We start from the raw sequence: 19,769 nt of genomic DNA on the forward strand, positions 1-19,769 counted from the left end.
TTTACATGAAGAAATATTTTTTGATGAAAATCCCTATTTATTCCTTCCAAACCCAGCTCAGTTTCTGTTCTTGATGCTCCAGAATTCAAACCTATATCTTCTCCTAGATATTTCTCCCTTCCACAATCACTATCCCTCCTTTACGTCCTTCCTTTCATTTCATTGTCACTTTCCTGCTGCATTGCCTGATCTAACACTCACTTTCAACACTTGCCCCGTGAAGTTTGTTCTGCTCCCATCATTGTTCCTGAAAGGGGTACATATCCCATTCACTCCAATGGACATCCGGCCTTTGAAACCAGTCACAATCCTGTGTGAGCGCCAGTCAGACAAGTGCTGGGAAAACAGGGCTGGATTTGGGAAGGTTGGCAAGGCTGATTGCTCAGGATATTTTCTTGTAAATCTAGTAATTCAGTCAATGCTCACTGAAGAACTGGGATTGGTTTGAGTGGTTGAGGTGTGTAGAAATACCACACATGAATCACTTGAGAGCACCAGTGTTCATTTACATTTGAGGTTGTACCACCGCTGCACAGACACCAGTTCAGTTTTGTTTTGATTGAGTGGGTATGAACTGGGTTATATGATCATGTGCAGCAGGAGATACTTTTGTGGGTGAACAAGCTGGTGAGGTTAACCAGGTTAAACTAGATTTCCTGGTGAAATATGTATCCAATATTTTACCCAAACACTCAAATATTATCAAAAGATGTGAACAGGTAAAAATTCCCCATCTGAAAATCAGATTAAAAAAGCATTTTAAGCAGATGTCTTGCTGACCATATTAGTATTGCAGTCAGTCTGAAAAAGAAAAATAGTTACCGGGTTATTAATGGCAATTGCAATGGTATTTTAACATAGTTTAATTTGTTTTGCCTCATGAACGTTGTAAAAGTGAATTCCCTGACACAGTCAGCACAGAGAACTGAGGGAGGAACAGACTGATACAAACACCAGAGGATTCTCACAATTGTCAAACTGACCACAATTTGACGTTACAACGAATTCAGATGAAAGACTCCGGGAATGAATAAATCAGGGGAGCAAAGAGTCAGGAATTTATTTCTTTAACAAAAACACTCTCAAGTCGGAGAGTCCGATAGTAAGAGAGGGTGAGGTGATTGATGAGGAGATTTTTTTTTTCTTTTTGTTCATATCAGGGACAATTTTTATTCTTATTTCTGGTAAATGTAGATAGTTGTCTAATAACGAGAGCCATGGCAGGATACCTCACACACCAGCAGCTGGCAGCCAGTGTCTGACAGTTGGTGACATACAGGATAGCACTGCCACCCGCAGCTGATCAACCATCAGTTCAGACTTTCCTTGTAGAATTATTTCTGCATTATTCTTTCACAGCCTCTATAACCAAGTGGACTCTTAAATCCCAATGGAGTTTTCCTAGAGGTTTGAATTCTGCTCACAGTGGATCTTGAGCTTCTCTGCTGCCCATTTCCTAACTGACACCGAGACCCATTCCCCAATCACCCCTGTGCTCACTGATCTACATTGGCTGTTGGTCAAGCAATACCTCGATTTTAAAATTTCCTTCCTTGTTCGGGACTGTCCCTTTAAATTCAGGGTAACTGAAATGGGTCATGTGACCTGTGCTGGAGTCTGTCTGACAGTAAACCTGGGTGGGGGGGGGGGGGTGGGGGTTAATTGTTAAAGATCAGAAGATTCAGATTGTTTTATTCAGAAGGAGCTGCAAGGTATTCACACTTGGGGACAATGACAGATGTTTAATTCACAATTATTTTGGGTTTTTGTAATGAGTGACTTGTACCTGAAGCTGCACTGAAAGGATGCTGCATTTATAAAGGAGCTTCTATGCATATTGATGTCTTCTTTTGGTGATGTTTGGCGATCTGGTCAAAGGTTCAATTGACCATCTTGAAACGACTGGACTGATGATGGAAGAGGTTCAAGAGAGACACTGCTGAGAAAGACAGTGCTTTGGAATGACAGCTCCCCTGTGTGAGCACTGGAGGGTAAACAACACAGACAACTCTCAGTGTAACGGAAGCAGGTGATTCGGATCCATGTCCGTGTGGAGATGTTTGTGTATGTTGAGAGAGGATTAGGTGAAACAATCCTGTCACATGTCACACTGGAAGGGTTTGTCTCCCTGGTGGGCTCGCTGATGTTCCAGGAGGTCCGACAACTGTGTGAAGGCTTCAATACAGAACTCAAACCGACAGGGCTTCTCCCCTGAGTGTTGATGGACCAGGAGATACACTGACTGTGTGAAAGCCTTGTCACACACCTGAATGGTTTCCTGTGTGAATTCGCTGCAGTTGCAGGAGGTTCAAAGACTTCAGGAGAACTTCATCAGTATTCTCGCACTTGAAGAGATGGAGCAGGAGCTTTGATGAGTTTGTGAAGGTTTTGTTGTATACCTCACACATGAACGGTTTCTCTCCAGTGTGAACGTGCCTGTGATTCACAACGGCTCAGAATTGTGCAGAGACCTCATTACACACTTCATACTTGAATGGCTTCTCCCCAGTGTGAAAGAGTCGGCGTTGCACAAGTGCATATGACAGTATGAAGGCTCGTTTATGCACCTCACAATTGAATGGATTCTCCTGTGTGAATCACCTCAAGGACAATGATCTAAGGAAGCCTTTGACATATCTCACAATGAAACATCTTTTCCACATTGTGGACGTGTCAGTGTTTCATTAGCGTCGATGACTCTGTGAATGACCGGTCACACATCGCACTTTTGAATGGCTTCTCCCCTATATGAATGTGCCAGTGTTTTAACAGGCCTGAAAAATGTGCAAAGTCCTTATTACACACTTCACAGGTGAAAGGTTTCTCCCGTATGAAGACACTGGTGTTCATGGAGGGTTGATGACCGCGAAAATGATTTGTCACACACTTCGCAGGTGAATGTTTTCTCCCCTGTGTGAATACGTTGGTGTACACGAAAGTGAGATGACCGTGAGAATGATTTGTCACACACCTCACACTTGAATGGTTTCTCTCCTGTGTGAATGCGTCTGTGTTGCACGAGTGTTGATGACTGTGTGAACGCTCGGTTGCACACCTCACACTTAAAGGGTTTCTCGCCAGTGTGAATCCTCTGGTGCGTCAGGAGATCAGAAGATTGAATGAAAGACATCTCACAAACCTCACACCTGAAGGGTTTCTCCCCGGTGTGAATCCTCTGGTGTGTCAGGAGCCTTGTAGATGTCGCGAAAGCTTTATCACAAACCTCACACTTGAAGGGTTTCTCCCCTGTGTGGATTGTCCTATGGACCAAGAGATTTGATGACTGTGTAAAGGCTTTGCCACACACCTCACAGGAGTACAGCTTCTCCCCTGTATGAATGCGTTGGTGTGCGCGAAGGATTGATGACTGCGAGAATGATTTGTCACAAACCTCACATGTGAATGGCTTCTCGCCCGTGTGAATACGTTGGTGTGAGCGGAGGTTTGAAAAATGCGAAAATGATTTGTCACACACCTCACAAGTGAATGGTTTCTCTCCAGTGTGACTGCGTTTGTGTAGACGAAAGTAAGATGAGCGTGAGAATGATTTGTCGCATATCTCACACTTGAAAGGTTTCTTTTCCATGTGGCTGTCCTTGTGTTACGGATGATACAAGATTTACCTTGTGTTTTAGGAGATCTTATGAACTTGTGCAGCACTCCTTACACAACTGACACTTGAACAGCTTCTCACCAGTAGGAATGAGTCAGTGGTTCATGAGACTCAATGAATGATTGAAGCTCTCACCACACTTGGAGCCACTCACACTTCTTCCCAGCCTCACCCTGACCGATCACCCACAGCCAAACCTTCGGAAAGGTTGGTTCTGATGGAAGGCTCCACACCACTGACCAGTTTCAGATCTGATGATATGTCAAAGCTCCCCTGACCCGACCAATTTCCAGATGATGGTTTCACTGCCCAACCTTCTCTGTGCTAAGCAATACTGTGAAGGGACTGGATGTCTTCCCACAGTTATGCAGTTATTCCTTGGATGATGGTCAGGATCTATCTGCGGTGTCTATCCTCTCTGTATTCTCTGGTGTAGTACGGTGCAATCCTTCTGTAAAACAGGAAAAGGAAACATGATTTCTTCCAACTCCCTCTCCTCCTTTGCTGAAGGGGCTGACTCCTCAGTTAGAGACTGTTCCACAGTGAATGCCAGTCTGCTATTCCCCTGTGTGGGGGATCAGATGCAAGTCGTTTCTTTTTCCTCACTTGACAGTCACACACCCTCTGTTTCCAGCAGGGACACTGGATAGTGACCAGCAGCAGACAACATGACTTTCTTTCCTCTGCCCAGCCCCCCCATCTTCCCAGGCACTGTGAGGGCAATGGAAAAGACAGTTGGGCGGAGTGTAAAATTCACTATGAGCTCGTATCGTGTTGGCGAAGATCAGTATTACCTTTAAAATATGTGTTTAATATAAAAAACACACTCAGGAGAAATGTTAATTCAATGGAGATTTTGAAATTTCGCCCCTTATTTTCCAAATTTTTTTGAAGAAAACACACTGGGCAGGAAGTGCTAGAAGGTAAGGAAAATATTGCTTCAGTGTAGCTGACTGAAGGGTTCTGGTTTATCCTGGGAAATTAGATACACTGCATTCGAACAGACTGCACATCCCAAATTCAGCTATCAGCCACAGCACTGGGCAAAACTATCAAATCCAAGCCCAGGCTTTTGGGAAAGGCCAAGGCCTTCAGGTAAAATCTTTAAAGAAATTTCCGAGGAGGCGGCTCTCCCTCAGTCCTGCCGCTCCGACTGGGAACATCCCCTCAGAGGAACGGTATAAATTACAGTCCAGAGCATAAAAACAGTGTCCAACACAGACAGAACTGACCATTCACAGTCCACAGGATAATAACCAGCTCCCAACACACACACACAGAACTCAACAATAGGAAATCAGTAAGAATCCTCAGACACTCTGGATTATCTCCCAGATAATTACACCTCACCTTCTCATATTCAGTCATGACCCATCAACAAAACTCAGCCTGTAAATCAGAAGGGAAATGCTTCCAATAAACACACAATATCCAACACACAGCTCCAGTCAAACAGTTCAGCACAAAGCACCCAGTAAACAGCTCTCTCAGCTGGATTTTCTCTCACAGCATAAGGGGCATTTCAACACCTGATTCCCCACAGGATAGTCAGGCTGCCTGAACATTAGTGTGGATATTATGTGAAGCAATTATTATAAATTCTGCTCCTTCACTCACCATCTCCTCACTTGGTTTTCATTCCCTACAGGAAGTGAAGCAGCTATGGAAAAGGAGAGAATGGGCAGAGTGGGTGGGCTCTCTGATTGATGTCTCTCACAGCCAATCCAAATATTTCTGGAGTATGTTCTTTTGAAGGGTCATGAGGACTCAAAACATCAACTGTGCTCTTCTCCGCCGATGCTGCCAGACCTGCTGAGTTTTTCCAGGTATTTCTATTTCTCTTTTTGTTTTGGATTTCCAGCATCCGCAGTTCTTTGCTTTTATTTCTGGAGTAACATGAGTTTCCTGAAGCTTGGGAAACTGACCGGTGAAATGGAGGCGACTTTGAGCAGCAGATCAGGTGGAGATTGAAACTTGTCATTGTCCCATCTGAATAAAACCTCACTTATTGCAGCTGCTGTCTCAGCTCCCCCTGCAAACATTTGACAGGGATTTCCAGTGTGGGAATAGCATTCTTCATCCTTGGAGGTTTTCAAAGTGACAACGTCAGTGTGGGATGTGTAACCTTGGATGTGTTTGACAGCAGATCAGAAGAGGAAGACCCACAGCATCGAAGGCAGTGATGATGTGCAGTGGTTGGATCAGCACATGCACAGGAGAGAGGGACACAGCAGAAAGAGGCAAAGTAAAGAGAAGCAAAGGAGAGAGTGAGAGAGGAGTGCAGGAGAGAGGCAAAGCAGAGAGGGACACAGGAGAGAGGGGTCAGAAGGAAGATATGACTGACTCTGAGGACTTGGGGAGTGATCCCTCATTCCGCAACAGACCTATCTGTTGCTGGTACTACACCAATTGTCTGACCCGTGGCTCTGCCCTTCACCTCTCCCCTGACCCCATGTCCCTTTCCAGAATTTGAGAGGCAACAACATGTTCAAGGACTTTGGAGAGCAAACGGAGGTTGGAGATTGGATGAGGGTTAGTTTTTTGAGGAGAGGGGTGATAACAAATTTAAAGAAGAGGGACAACATCTGAGGACGGAGAACCATGAACAATGTCAGCTAACATGGGGACCAGGAGGGGAAGTTGGGTGATTAGCAGTTTAGTGAGAATAGGAGGGAACAGGAGGTGGGTCTCGTGGACAAGATGAGCTCAGAGAGGGTATGAGGGGGGATAGAAGAGAAACTAGAGAAAGATGTGAGTTCAGGACGAGGGCATGGGGGAGCATTAATGAAAGTTTGACCAGGTGGGTTAGTGGAAGGGAGGGAAGTGGCAGAGGCAACTGATGGGATTGTTTTAATCTTATTTCCCTGAGTGGAGAGGTCAATAACCAGGGAGCAGAGAATTAAAGTAATTAATGGAAGGATTAGAGGAGAGTTGAGGAGTAATTCTTTCACCCAGAGGGTGGTGAGGATCTGGAAATCATTGTCTGAAAGGGTGATAGAGGCAGAAACCCTCATAACATTTAAAAAACACTGGGATATGATTTTGAAGGAATAACTTCACATTTAAAATGGGGATGGAATAACTTCTCCACATTGACACTGTCCCATCAAACACTCACAGAAAAGGTACCGCACGGGTTAGATACAGAGTCAAGCTCCATCTAATCTGTCCCTTGGTGTCCACTGGCAGTGGATGGTTAACCATTTGTCCACCATAACCTTTCAAGTCTGTGTCTCTTGGACTTAAGGGAGTGGATATGAAGTTTGTACCTGGGGAAAGGGCCAGGGTGAGAGAGGGGAATGGTTTTATTGGGGCCTTGGGCATCTCAGGTGGAGGTGAGTGTGGGGATGAGTAAATCAGGATCTGCAGAAATGTTGTGGTGAACGGAGGCCCAAAGGCCTAGACAGTTGGGATTTGGAGAGTGTAGTTGTTAGTGATTTGGAGAATAGTTTTTTCCAGGGGCGGATACAGAAGGAGGTAGAGCTGGAATGTGGGAGGGGGATGTGGGTGCTGAGTAACACATGGAAGTGATCAGAGATGGCCTTCTCTGTGATTGATGTGATGAGAGTAGTGAGACTGGGTGAGACAGCGAGGTCAAGGAGGTGGCCGGGAATCTGGGTTGGGGAAATCACTGAAACTTCGAGACAGGACAAGCAAGGAAACTTGCGGAAAGACAATTACTTCTCACATACAATCTACACTTTGCCAGCATTAATTACTGACACACAAAAAGCAAATCCCGATCCTGTCAGTTCATTACTAGAACGTTTAGAATTGATCCAATCTGGTTGTGGATGAAAAGAAAGGGTCGGCCCAGAAAAAGGCATCAAATTTGGCAGCGATTACATTGAGACAAAAGGTCAAAGTTACAATACCGAACCCCATTTTGTCCAGCCCCAGTGGCCTAATGGATAAGGCACTGTCCTCCTCAGCCAGGGATTGTGGTTCAAGTCCCATCTTGGGTGGAGTAGAGTTTGGTCCAGAAACAAAACTCCTTCCCTCGACAGTCTAGGAACTTTCTGTTTAACTTCTCAATCAGGGAACAATGTCACCTCCACTCTCCAGGCAAATACTGTCCCTTTAACTCCTGTCTTCAGTTTACCCAACATCCCAAACACAGTTACTGCTTTGAAATGTCAACTGATAATATGTAAAATTAGATTGAGAGATTTATGTCAGGAAGGGTATTAAGGAATATGGAACCAAGTGGGGTGGATGGGGTTAATATACAAATCAGCCATAATTGAATTGAATGGAACAGACTTGAGGGGTAAAATAGCCTCCTCCTGTTCTAATGTTCCTAAGTTTATCAGTGGATCAGGATCAACAGGCAGGGAAATGGATTTGCGATGCCAAACAGCCATCATGGAATTAAATTGGGACCAGGATCGAGGGGCTGAATGGCTCCACCTGTTGCTGTAAATGTGTACAACAACGTAACATCATTAGGAGACAAACAATCCCATCCCTGTCCATCACCCATGCACCCTGTTCTCTGGGTTGTAATTTTTTATTCATTCAAGGGATGTGGGCGTTGCTGGATGGGCCAGCATTTATTGCCCATTCCTAATTGCCCTTGAGAAGGTGGTGGTGAGCTGCCTTCTTGAACCGCTGCAGTCCATGGGGTGTAGATACACCCACAGGATTTTGACCTAGCGACAGTGAAAGAATGACGATATATTTCCAAGTCAGGATGGTGAGTGGCTTGGAAATTTCCAGGTGGTGGTGTTCATCTGCTGGCCTTATCCTTCTAGATGGTTGTGGTTGGAAGGTGCTGCCTAAGAAGCTGCACTCATCCAGGCAAGCGGAGAACATTCCATCACACTCCTGACTTGTGCCTTATAGATGGTGGACAGACTTTGGTGAGTCAGAAGGTGAGTTACTTGCCGTAGGGTTCCTAGCCTCTGACCTGCTCTTGTAGCCACGGTATTTATATGGCTAGTCCAGTTCAATTTCTGGTCAATGGTAACCCCCAGGATATTGATAGTGGGGGATTCAGTGATGGTAATGCCATTGAATATCAAGGAGAAATGGTTAGGTCGTCTCTTGTTGGTGATATACCTTGCCTGGCACAAGTGTGGCATAAATATTAATGACATTAATATTTGACATAATGAGATAATAACCTGTTATCGTATTCGAGCACAATAAGTCATTGTCACCAAAATAAAGTCCAGGGGTTTGACAAGTTCTGTTTAATCAAAGTGAAGACCCTTTAACTGGATGGGTCAAACCGTGTGATCACAGGACATGCCTCACCCTCACACTGTACATCCCAGTGAGATCAGATATCACAATAGTTTATAAATGCGGTCAGTGTGAGGCAGGAGACTGCACAACCAGTTTAAGTGAAGGAAAGGGAACTGCACTGACTGTGACAATGGAAATATCACTCGCTAGCTGACACTTGGAAGTTAGTTGCTGTAGAAGGTTTGTCTCGACCTTTCATTCAAGCTTCAGAATTCGAGGTCAGCCGATGAAGACTGAGATCAGAAATGTCTTCACTGAAAGGGTTGTGAATCTTTGGAATCCTCTCTCCCCCAGGGAGCTGTGGATGTTCAGTTATTGAACATATTCAAGACTGAAATTGATGGATTTCTGGATGCTGAGGGAATAAGGGATATGGGGATCGTGTGGGAAGATGGGATTGAGGTAGATTAGCCCTGATTGTATTGAATGATGCAGCAAGCAGTAGGGGCCGAATGGCCTACTCCTGCTCCTATTTCTTCTGTTGATCATGTTTTCTGGGTCGTTGTACCTGTTATTATATTCTTGTGCAACAAGTCATTGTAACTGATATGATCAATTTTATAAAACACATTGAGGAGATCATTACCATGCTGGACAGGGTCTATGGAAGTTTGTCTATCTGGACTTCCAGAAGATATTTGAGCATGTTCCACACAGGAGATTATTCACCAAGATGAAGTTGCAGGGAATTGGAGGGAACATTATGACGTGGGTTGATAATTTGTTTGGGAGACAGAAGACAGAGAGTAGGGAGAAAGGGAATGTTCTCCGATTGTCAGGATGTGTTCGGTGGTGTTCCCTAGGGATCTTTACTTGAGACTTAGCTTTTTATTATATTGATCAATGACTTTGATGGAGGAACAGGATGGGGTAGTTTACTGATGACACTAAGTTAGGTGACACAGTAAGTAATGTAGACGGGAGTGAGATGTTGCAAAGGGACATTGATAGATTAAGTGACAAATCAGGTAGTTTGATTTAAGCTAAAAAGTGAATTTATTGTGAGTTATAATCTATACAGAAGATTGATAAAACAGCAGACAAACAACATCATATTCAACTTACACCAAACTTTGAATCAACCAAAATAACAAAACGTTTGAAAATGACTCAAGGTCTTTCCCAGAACATGAAATGAATCTTGGAAGAGTGTAAGGTGAACATATCACACCATTATTACATTGAGGTATGATGGGCTGAGGGAACTCAGGTCTGTAGAGACCCACACCCATTCCCTCACCATACTCAGGATAGTAGTCCTCCCAGACAGGAGAGTACAAACATTCCCCATGGTATTCGTCAAACACCCGTCACCTGAAGAGAATCTGTCTATAATTCACATCACCAACTAAAGCAGGGTCTGATTCCACCCCATGCCCACTCCTGAGAGCTGGCTCACTTTACTAACACACACACACACACACTCACATCAGGGGAAACTCTCTCAGAAAACTACAGATAGAAGTTTCTTTAAAATCCCTGTGCTTAAATCTGGCTCCCAATTCCGATGGTCAGAAATGACACCGAACTTTAGTGCAACAGGTTGCAAGTCATTTCCATCATACAAACACATGCAGAATTGAAGAGATCAAGAGTGGTTTGTAAATCTGTTACAGAGTGGACAACGACACTGCAGTCATCTGCAAACTGTAGATCATGTGTATCTATCGCGGTCAGTTTAGTTTAGGCAGGGAGGTGACTGAGGTAAATAAGTTTCCCATCTAGATGGTATTTAATACTGACATCAGAGGGCAGTTGATCTTTGATGAGATGAATAATCACTGTCAGGTAGATTGTAAATAGAATGGGGGCTATCATGCAGCCTTTCTGGAGACCAATCTGAATTTTGAAGGCTTCTGTTTCAGATCTCCCACTCGAGACAATTGCAGTTATATCATCATGAAGCATTTGTGATGAAGTTTCTTGGACGTCCAAATCATTGGAACACAATCCACATAGCCACGTGATTTACTGAGTCAAATGCTTTGGTCACGTTGATGAATGAAATGAAGAGTTCCTGGTGATGTTCTCAATTTTCTTCCTGGCAATAAAGGTCATGTCGGAGGTTCCTCTGGAAGTTCTGAAGCCAAGTCAAACTTCTAAGTGATGTCTGTATCAATCGATCCATGTGAGGGACTAATGCCTACTGACTTGTTCGATTGGTGATGAACATCAAGGCCCTAAAACAGCCTGACTGAAGAGAGAAATTCCAGGTGGAGCTCATGAGCAGCTTGCTCACTGTTTGGGTTCCAGCAGGGCTACTCAGCTCCTGACTTAATTACAGCCTTGGTTCAAACATGGACAAAAGAGCTGAACTCCCGAGGTGAAAGTGACTGCCCTTGACATCAAAGCTGCATTTGACTGAGTGTGGCATCAAGGAGCCCTAGCAAAACTGGAGTCAATGGGAATCAAGAGGAAAACTCTCTGCTGGTTTGTGTCATACCTAGCACAAAGGAAGATGGTTGTGGTTGTAGGAGGTCAGTCATCTCAGCTCCAGGACATCCCTGCAGGAGTTCCTCGGGGTAGTGTCCTTGGCTCAACCATCTTCAGCTTCTTCATCAATGACCTTCCTTCCATCATAAGGTCAGAAGTGGGGATGTTCGCTGATGATTGCACAATGTTCAGCACCATCTGCGACTCCTCAGATACTAAAGCAGCCCATGTCCAAATACAACAAGACCTGAACCAAGCTGGGGCTGACAAGTGGCAAGTAGCATTCACACCACACTTGTGCCAGGCAATGACCATCGCCAACAAGAGAGAATCTAACCATCGCCCCTTGATGTTCAATGGCATTACCATCATTGAATCCTCCACTATCATCATCCTGGGGGTCACCATTGACCAGAAATTGAACTGGACTAGCTATATAAATACTGTGGCTACAAGAGCAGGTCAGAGGCTAGGAATCCTGCAGCGAGTAACTCACCTCCTGACTCCCCAAAGCCTGTCCACCATCCGCAAGTCACAAGTCAGGAGTGTGATAGAATATTCCCCACTAGCCCGGATGAATGTAGTTCCAGCAACACTCAAGAAGCTTGACACCATCCAGGGCAAAGCAGCCCACTTGATTGGCACCACATCTACAAACATTCACTCCACCACCGAAGCACAGTGGCAGCACTCTGTAACATCTACAAGATGCACTGCACAAACTCACCAAGGCTCCTTCGGCAGCACCTTTCAAATCTATGACTGTTACCATCTAGAAAGACAAGGGCAGCAGATAGACAGAAGACCAGCTAGTTCCCCTCCCAGTCACACACCATCCTGACTTGGAAATATATTGCTGTTCCTTCACCAAAATTGGGTCAGAATCCTGGAGTTCCCTCTCTAACAGCACTATGGCTGTACCCACACCACAAGGACTTCAGTGGTTCAAGAAGGCAGTTCACCATCACCTTCTCAAGGGCAACGAGGGATGGGCAATAAATGCCGGCCCAGCCAGCGAAGCTCACATCCCGCAAATGAATTTTTAAAAAAATCTGGAGGAGGAGGCAGCAACTCAACAGTTGACACAAAGCCATCCAACTCAATTCCCGAACACTGGGGTAAAATAAAGGTAGCTGCACTAAACTCCTGTGCACGGACCATTGGGTTCGAGCTTCATCGTCACGAGGACTGGTTTGACGAATGTGATGCTCAAATATGTGACCTCCTGGAACAAAAATGATCAGCCTTCGCTGTCTGGCAGGACAGTCCAAGTTCGCAACTGAAGAAGGCAGCATTTCAGCAGCTCAAGACTGATGCCCAAAGACAAATCCAATAGATAAAGCAAATCTGGTGGGAAGAGATAGCCTGAGAGATCCAACACTATGCTGATCATCATGACATGCAAATCTTCTTTTGACTGTCAACCGAGACACATCCTGCCCTCCCCCTGACTTCCCAGCAGGGGTCACTGATGAGGAATGGGATTCCTGGCTGATTATCTCCTTCCATAGGCCAGAGATGCTAAGGTTAATTGAAGTCCTTCCATTACTATCCCAGGAATGGCTCCTACCTCCAGGTGCTTGTGCTGGTGGATCAGAAGCTGAAGCCTTTCTAACCACTGAGTTTCTGATTGCCTTTTTAGTCAGAGTGAGAGTCATGAGTGACTTGTACCTGAAGTTGTACTGAAAGGATGCTGAGTTTATTACAGGAGTTTCTATACATATTGATGTCTTCTTTTGATGATGTTTGGCGATCTGGTCAAAGGTTAAATTGGCCTTCTTGAAATAATTGGACTGATGGTGGGGGAGATTTGAGACAGACACTGCTGAGACAGTCAGTGATTTGGAATGACAGCTCCCCTTTGCGAGCACTAGAGGGTACACAACACGGACAACTCTCAGTGTAACAGAAGCAGCTGACCTGGCTCCAAGTCGGTGTGGCGATGTCGGTGTATGGCGAGAGAGGAAGAGTAGGTGAAAAAATCCTGGCACACGTTACACTGGAAGGGCTTGTCTCTCATGCAGTTTAGCTGATAATACAGGGGGTCTGACAACCGTGTGATGGCTTTATTACAGAACTCACACTGATAGGGTTTCTTCCCTGCTTGAGTGCATTGATGGACCAGGAGATACACTGACTGTGAAAGCCTTGTCACATACCTTACACCCAAATGGTTTTTACCAGTGTAGATCCACTGGTGCTTCTGGAGGTCGGAGGAGTGGGTGAAAGCTTTGTCACAAACATCACACTTGAGGGGCTTCTCTCCAGTGCGAATCCTCTGGTTTCCCAGGATGGTGAAGAAGTTATGAAAATTTATCACAAACCTCACACTTGAAGGGTTACTCGCATGTGGATCCTCTGAGGGAGGAGATCCAATGACCTTCAGAAGGATTTGTCTCCCATCTTGCATGGCATCGTCTTCTCCCCATTGTGAATGTGTTGGTGTCTCCGGAGGTTTGATGACTGTGTGAAGGCTCGTTCACACAACTTACACTTGAAGGGCTTCTCCCCTGTGTGAATTCTCTGGTGCCTCAGGAGACCAGAGGATTCGGTGAAAGTCATCTCACAAACCTCACACCTGAAGGGTTTCTCTCCTGTGTGAATGCTCTGGTGTATCAGGAGGCTCGAGGACCTGACAAAAGCTTTATCACAAACATCACACTTGAAGGGTTTCTCCCCTGTGTGGATCCTCTGATGGGCCAAGAGGTTTGATGATCGTGTGAAGGCTTTGTCACATACTTCACATTTGAATGGTTTCTCCCCTATGTGCACACGTTGGTGTACGCGGAGGTACGATAATTGTGGAAATGATTTAGCACACACCTCACACATGAATGGTTTCTCCCCAGTGTGAATGTGCTTGTGCGCACACAGGGTTGATGAGTGTGAAAATGATGTATTGCACACCTTGCACTTGAATGGTTTCTCCCCAGTGTGTATGCGTTGGTGCACATGGAGGGACTTTGGCTCCAAAAATGCTATGTTGCAAACATTGCATGAGAATGGTTTCTCCCCAGTGTGAATGCGTTGGTGTCTAAGGAATGTCGATATGCGTGAGAATGATTTTTTGCATTCCTCGCATGTGAATGGTTTCTCCCCTGTATGACTGCGTTGGTGTACGCGGAGGGTCGTTAACTGGGAGAATGATTTCTCACACACCTCGCACATGAATGGTTTCTCCCCTGTGTGACTGCGTTGGTGTGTGTGGAGATTTGATGACTGCGAGAAGGATTTGTTGCACACCTCACACTTGAAAGGCTTCTCACCAGTGTGTACCCGTCGGTGTTTCATGAGGATCGATGACTGTGCAAAAACTCGGTTACACACCTCACAGTTGAATGGTTTCTCCCCGGTGTGAATGCGTTGGTGTTCAAGGAGGGTTGATGACCGTGAGAATGATTTCTTGCACACCCCACATTTAAATAGTTTCTCTTCCATGTGGCTGTTCATCAGATACACCTTGACTATTAAGAGGCCTTACAAGCCTGTGGATCCTCCCTCACACACCTCACACTTGAACAGCCTCTCGCCTGTAGGAATGAGTCAGTGGTTCATGAGGCTCGATGAATTATTGAAGCTCTCACCACACTTGTAGCCCACTCACGCTTCTTCCCAGCTTTACACTGACCAATTGCCCACAGCCGAACCTTCGGAAAGGCTGGTTCTGATGGAAGGCTCCACATCACTGATCAGTTTCAGGTCTGATGACATGTCAAAGCTCCCCTAACCCAACCGATTTCTAGATGATGGTTTCACTGCCCAACCTTCTCTGTGTTGAGCAATGCTGTGAAGGGACTGGATGTCTCCCCAGAGTTGTGCAGTTGTTCCTTGGTGATGGTCAGGATCTATCTGCGGTGTCTATCCTCTCTGTAGTCTCTGGTGCAGTACAGTGCAATCCTTCTGTAAAACAGGAAAAGGAAACATGATTTCCTCCAACTCCCTCTCCTGCTTTGCTGAAGTGGCTGACTCCTCAGTTCGAGACTGTTCCACAGTGAGTGCCTGTCTGCTTTTCCCCTATGTGGGGAATCAGATGCAAGTCCTTTCTTTTTCCTCACTTGACTGTCACACACCCTCTGTTTCCAGCAGGGATACTGGATAGTGACCAGGATCGGACAATGTGGCTACTTTCTTTCCTCTGCCCAGCCCCCCATCTTCCCAAGCACCATGAGGACAATGGAAAAGACAATCGGGCAGAGTGTAAAACAGGCTATCAATTCACAGTGAGCTCATGTCATGCTGGTGAAGACCAGTTTTACCCTTACAGTATGTGTTTAATATAAAAAACACTCAGGAGAAAAGTCAATTCAATGGAGGTTTTGAAATTTCTCCCCTTGTTTTCCAAAATTATTTGAAGAAAACACACTGGACAGGAAATGCTAGAAGCTAAGGAAAATATTGCTTCAGTGTAGCTGATTTATCCTGGGAAATTAGATACACTGCACTCGCTCAGACTGCACATCCCAAATTCAGCTATCAGCCACAGCACTGGGCAAAACTATCAAATCCAAGCCCAGACTTTTGGGAAAGGCTGAGGCCTTCAGGTAAAATCTTTGAAAAAGGCATTAAAAGACATTTCAATAAATGTGTCTCCAGTTATGGCAGCTGAATTGCGATGGTGCTGGATGAACAATCCAGAGATTGTGTGATCAAATCCAACCATGGAAAGTTACATACATAGAATTACAGTGCAGAAACAGGCCATTTGGCCCAGTTGGCCCATGTTGGTGTTTATGCTTCACATGAGCCTCCTCTCACCCTATCAGCTTATCCTTCAAATCCTTTACCCCTCATGTGCTTAACTAGTTTCCTCTTAAAGGCATCTACACTATTCACCTCAACCACTCCATGTTGTGAAACTGAATTTAATAAATTTTGGAATTTGGGGAATAGAATCAAAATAAAAATATGAAAACTTTCACATTGCCCTAAAAACACAAATATTGTCCTTCAGGGAAGGAAACTACTACAACTGCCTGGTCTGGTCTACATGTGACTCCAGTCCCACACAACATGGCCAAGCAAACAATAATGAACAATCACTACAAAGTTCAATGATAAGAGGTAAAGCACCGCCCTGTCAGACAGTACATTCCAAATCCTAACCACACATTGTAGAAAAAATGTTTCCCCTCAAGTCACCTCTGATTCTTTTGCCAATCGTCTCCTATCTGTAACCTCTAGTTACTGACCCTTCTACCAATGGAAACAGGTTCTCTTTATTTTCGCTGTCTAAACCCTTCATGATTTTAAACATCTCCAATAAATCTCCTCTTAGCCTTCTCTGCTCTAAGGGAAACAATCCCTTCATCCTGAAACCATTCTAGTAAATCTCTTCTGTACCCTCTCCAAACTTCAGAGATGTTGATGATGGGGATTGTTAAGACCATAAGACAAGGGAGCAGAAGAAGGCCATTCGGCTCATCGAGACTGCTCTGCCATTCAATGAGATCATGGCTGATCTGATAAAAGACAGGAAACATCCAGCTCCCAACACACACACACAGGACTCAACAATAGGAAATCAGTAAGAATCCTCAGACACTCTGCACCTTCCAGATAATTACACCTCACCTTCTCATATTCAGTCATGACCCATCAACAAAACTCAGCCTGTAAATCAGAAGGGAAATGCTTCCAATAAACACACTCAATATCCAACACACAGCTCCAGTCAAACAGTTCAGCACAAAGCACCGAGTAAACAGCTCTCTCAGCTGGACCTTCTCACAAAGCATAAGGGGCATTTCCACACCTGATTCCCCACAGGATAGTCAGACTGCCTGAACATTAGTGTGGATATTATATAATGTAATTATTATAAATTCTGCTCCTTCACTCACCATCTCCTCACTTAGTTTTCAGTCACTACAGGAAGTGAAGCAGCTGTGGAAGAGGAGAGAATGGGCAGAGTGGGTGGGCTTTCTGATTGACATCTCTTACAGCCAATCCAAATATTCCTGGAGCAACAATGATTTTCCTGGAGCTTGGGAAACTGACCAGTGAAACGGAGGCAACTTTGAGCAGCAGATCAGGTGGGGATTTAAACTTGTCATTGTTCCATCTGAATAAAACCTCACTTATTGCAGCTGCTGTCTCAGTTCCCCCGGGCAAACGTTTAACAGAAATTTCTAGTGTGGGAATAGCATTACGGAGTTACTCTGTGCCTGGAGAGTGACTGTTACTTGGAGATTGGTTGATACATACAAATAGACGAACTAGGAGCAGGAGTCGGCCACTCGGTCCCTCGAGCCTGCTCCACTCTTCAATAAGATAATGGCTGATCTGATTTTAACCTCAGCTTCACATTCCTGCCTACCCCTCATAACCTTTCACTCCCTTGCTTATCAAGACTCTATTTACCTCTGCCTTAAAGATATTCAGGGACTCTGCCTTAGCTACCATTTGAGGAAGAGTCTCACAGCCCTTAAAGAAAAAGTTTTTCCTCATCTCTGACTTAAATGGGTGACCCCTTATTTCTAAACAGTCACCCCAGATTCTAGATTCTCCCAGAAGAGGAAACATTCTCTCCACATCCACCCTATCAAGTCCCCTCAGGATCTTATATGTTTCAATCAAGTTCCTCAAGGAGGGAGGGGGGAGCAAGGGAAAGAGGGGGAGAGGAGGGAGGGGGGAAGAGGGGGGTAGGGGGAGAGGGAGGGGAGGCTGCTGGTCTGAGCGGGGGCAGTCGTGAGTATTAGGGGGGTCCACTGCTGTTGAGAGCAGGAAGGGGCAATGAGAGTGGGGTGGGGTGGGGCAGTGAGTGGGGCAGAGCTGTCAGACTGGGGAGAGGCGGGGAGAGTGGGGCGGAGCTGTGACAGTGGGGCGGGGCTGTCAGACTGGGGAGGGGCGGTGAGAGTGGGGCAGGGCTGTCAGACTGGGGAGGGGCGGTGAGAGTGGGGCACGGCTGTCAGACTGGGGAGGGGCGGTGAGAGTGGGGCATGGCTGTCAGACTGGGGAGGGGCGGTGAGAGTGGGGCAGGGCTGTCAGACTGGGGCGGGGCGGTGAGAGTAGGTCGGAACCTTGAGAGTGGGGCGGGGTGGGGGGTTGAAAGTGGGGAAGGGCGGTCAGACTGAGGAGGGGTGGGGAAACTGGGGTGGGGAGGGGGGTTGAGTGTGGGGTGGGAGGGTGAGTGTGGTGAGGGTCGGTGAGAGTGGGGCAGGGCAGTCAGATTGGGGAGCGGCGGTGAGAGTGGGTTGAGGCGCTGAGAGTGGGGTGGGGGGGTGAGAGGGCCAGGGCAATCAGATTGGGGAGCGGCGGTGAGAATGGGGAGGGGCAGTCAGATTGGGGTGGGGCGGTGAGAATGGGGTGAGAGGGGCGGGGCAGTCAGATTGGGGTGGGGTGGTGAGAGTGGGGCAGGGTGGTGAGAGTGGGGCGGGGTGGTGAGAGTGGGGTGTGGGGGGGCGAAGGAGAGGGGGCGAGGGGGGACAGGAGAGGGGATGGGGGGGTGAAGGAGAGGGGACGAGGAGGGGGAGAGGGGACAGGAGGGGGTGAAGGAGAGAAGACAAGGGGGGGTGAAGGAGAGGGGACAAGGGGGGGTGAAGGAGAGGGGACAGGGGGGTGAAGGAGAGGAGACGGCAGGGGGTGCAGAGAGGGGACGGGGGGGTGAAGGAGAGGGGACGGGGGGGGTGAAGGAGAGGAGACGGCAGGGGGTGCAGAGAGGGGACGGGGTGGTGAAGGAGAGGGGATGGCAGGGGGTGCAGAGAGGGGACGGGGGGGGGGGTGAAGGAGAGGGGACGGGGGCGTGAAGGAGAGGAGACGGCAGGGGGTGCAGAAAGGGGACGGGGGGGGGTGAAGGAGAGGGGACGGGGTCGTGAAGGAGAGGAGACGGTGGGGGGGGTGCAGAGAGGGGACGGGTGGTTGAAGGAGTGGGGACGGGGGGGGGTGAAGGAGAGGAGACAATGGGGGGTGCAGAGAGGGGACGGGGAGGTTGAAGGAGAGGGGATGGGGGGGGGGTGAAGGAAAGGAGACAATGGGGGGTGCAGAGAGTGGACGGGGGGGTGAAGGAGAGGGGACGGGGGTGTGAAGGAGAGGAGACAATGGGGGGTGCAGAGAGGGGACGGGGGTTGAAGGAGAGGGGACGGGGGGGTGAAGGAGAGGGGACGGGGGGTGAAGGAGAGGAGACGGCAGGGGGTGCAGAGAGGGGACGAGGGGGGTGAAGGAGAGGAGACGGCAGGGGGTGCAGAGAGGGGACAAGGGGGGTGAAGGAGAGGAGATGGCAGGGGGTGCAGAGAGGGGACGAGGGGGGTGAAGGAGAGGAGATGGCAGGGGGTGCAGAGAGGGGACAAGGGGGGTGAAGGAGAGGAGACAATCGGGGGTGCAGAGAGGGGACAGGAGGAGTGAAGGAGAGGGTCGAGGGGGGGTGAAGGAGAGGGGACGAGGGTGGGGGGTGAAGGAGAGGGGACAAGCGGCCATAGGAGAAGGGACAAGAGGTGGGGGGGCACTCTTGAAGTTCCACACCTTCCTCGCAGTTCCC

At 47.1% G+C, this 19,769-nt stretch overlaps 1 pseudogene; it reads right to left on the reverse strand.

The window, feature by feature from the left end:
• Positions 1 to 1,730: 1,730 nt before the first annotated feature.
• LOC121291436 lies at positions 1,731 to 17,158 on the reverse strand (annotated as a pseudogene).
• Between the last annotated feature and the right edge of the window lie 2,611 nt (positions 17,159 to 19,769).

The sequence above is a fragment of the Carcharodon carcharias genome, chromosome 19 (assembly GCF_017639515.1).
Source record: "Carcharodon carcharias isolate sCarCar2 chromosome 19, sCarCar2.pri, whole genome shotgun sequence".
NCBI classification, from domain to species: Eukaryota; Metazoa; Chordata; class Chondrichthyes; order Lamniformes; family Lamnidae; genus Carcharodon; species Carcharodon carcharias.